The sequence below is a fragment of the Temnothorax curvispinosus genome, unplaced genomic scaffold, assembly GCF_003070985.1.
Source record: "Temnothorax curvispinosus isolate PA1 unplaced genomic scaffold, ASM307098v1 QBEX01006832.1, whole genome shotgun sequence".
Classification (NCBI taxonomy): Eukaryota; Metazoa; Arthropoda; class Insecta; order Hymenoptera; family Formicidae; genus Temnothorax; species Temnothorax curvispinosus.
Genome location: NW_020216612.1, coordinates 18,290 through 20,470, shown reverse-complemented (window position 1 = coordinate 20,470; position 2,181 = coordinate 18,290). Strand labels below are relative to the sequence as shown.

General features: G+C 35.4%; 1 long non-coding RNA gene across 4 annotated transcripts; it reads right to left on the bottom strand.

Annotated features, from left to right (window-relative positions):
• Window positions 1–283: 283 nt before the first annotated feature.
• LOC112456433 lies at window positions 284–1,829 on the bottom strand. Of its 4 annotated transcripts, none has more exons than XR_003040956.1 (4): window positions 1,580–1,829; window positions 1,155–1,300; window positions 806–995; window positions 284–342 (listed from the first exon to the last, which is right to left on the bottom strand). It is a non-coding gene; the product is annotated as an uncharacterized LOC112456433 (long non-coding RNA). The 4 variants fall into 4 exon arrangements; XR_003040955.1 differs by having other exon boundaries at window positions 335–403; XR_003040957.1 differs by lacking the exon at window positions 1,580–1,829 and adding an exon at window positions 1,463–1,563 and having other exon boundaries at window positions 335–403.
• Window positions 1,830–2,181: the final 352 nt, after the last annotated feature.

The window sequence follows — 2,181 nt, the reverse complement described above, 5'->3', positions numbered from 1 at the left end:
TAGTATCAATTGCTTCGCATAACTCACAAGTCCCCTGCAATATTTTTTAAGCATATTATGAGAAAATGGAAATACTTAATGCTAAAAACTATCAATTGCTTTGAATACTTAATAAAATTAATTTTCGTTACTTCTCTAATATTGCTGATAAAAATTATATTATAATAATAGATAACAGGGACTCAATTCACAAATATTTTAGCATAACTACAATATAAATTGTGCTACAGAACGTTTCCTCGTTTTTTTCAACTTTTACAATTTACAAGACAGCATATACATACATACATGTGCAATTTTGGATACACCTTCCTTTTTAAAGATCTCTTCGGTATCAGCTCCCTGCGGTCAATATGTAGCGGCAAAATTGTATAAATTGTATATAGTTGAATATAAAATGTTCCTGCGTGAGAAAACGAGAGAAAAGGAGGACATTTATAATAGGTAATGACACGCGATACGAACCACGCAATAGTGTTAATTCGGGATTGGGAAAAGAAAGAGGGGGTAAAGGAGAAGAGATTCTTACAATTAGAGGCACTCTGTAGCAACTCGTATTATCTAGCACAAAAGGACCTTTTGTGCTAGACAATTATTCCTCAACAGTGTCTGAGAATTATTATATTTTGAAGACGCGAGATTGTACATTCAAAGCATTCGAGTTAACGAAAGTAAAGTACAATATAAACATTCTTCGGAGAAATCTTTATTACCCGATAGTGCCTGTCACACGTGCATATAACTACAGATCACTTTCTCGTTCTCTTAACTTTTACAACTTTTACAAAACAACATATATACGTACGTGTGCGATTTTGGATATACCTTCCTTCTGAAAGATCTCCTTGGCATCAGCTCCCTGCCGTCAATATATATTTCACTATCACTATCATCTATCACGCGGCGATGGTCACGACTCTGCCACTGTCACTATCTATTTTTAGGTTAACGTTGTATTCCAGCATAGATCGGTCTTTCTTAACAGCTTCATGCGTCTGTGATTGAGAAAGAAATCTGATAAGCTCTGTATACCAGCTCAATATAAGCAACATATATACGAATATGTATATATATTTTAGATAAAAACAGTCAGTAAACTTTTATAAAACAGTACTCTTTGAAATAATACAAGCGATAATAATTTTTATAATTACCTCTCTATATATCTTAAATGTGCATGAATTTTCTTCTAACTATATTTGTAATGTCATCAACTTTTCACGCTTGTTGAATATTTGTGCCATGAGCACCAACAGCTAATCCCATCAGATCTTCTCGAACATTAAATTCATCGGTATATCTAAAATAAGGCAAATTTTACATAATACAAAAACAATAATTATTACTTACATCTGCTTATATATAAAGTATATGATTACAAAGATAAATCTGTATCAAAAATCTATAGTTACTGTAACGTATACCTTAGATTAGATTTGTACGAGCAAGTAATATAACTAACCTCGCGAGACACCACGCGAGCAAACGTCATTGCGTTAAAAAATATTAATGTAAAATATAATTATCCACATACATTATATACAATAGTGGATTATATATAATAAAAAATCCTACTAACCTCGCAAAACACACCACGCGAACACACGTCACATCACGCGATACACGCGCGAAACTCGCCAAACTCGCCGCGATCTCGATCGCCGTCGTCACTTCGATCCTTGCGTGACGCGACCGAAATTCGGAATTAAACGATCGTATTTAATGATGAGAGATCACATTAATAATAATATTAACCTCCTAACGACACGACGCGAACTGTCACAATACGATTGATCACGACGCACACGCACGAAATTCGCGGAACTCGCCGCGATCTTGATCACCCGGCTTCGACCGGCCAATCAGACACGCGGAAAAGCGACAACACTACGTGCGAGATATTCGACTCCAAACAACAACTTCTCGCGTCTCCATGGATTTTTTTATTATAGACTAGAACAACACAGGCGCGCGCTACGCGCGCGCTTTTATTTTATTTCACAAATAGAACAACACAGGCGCGCGCTACGCGCGCGCATTTATTTTATTTACAACTATACATTTTTTATATTTTTATTATAAGTAAAGAGGTAAGTCGCTAATATCGACATAGGTCCTCTAAAGAGACGCCTTATTATTTCTCGAAAATTAAACACCACACTTTATTAATGCTGATGAGGA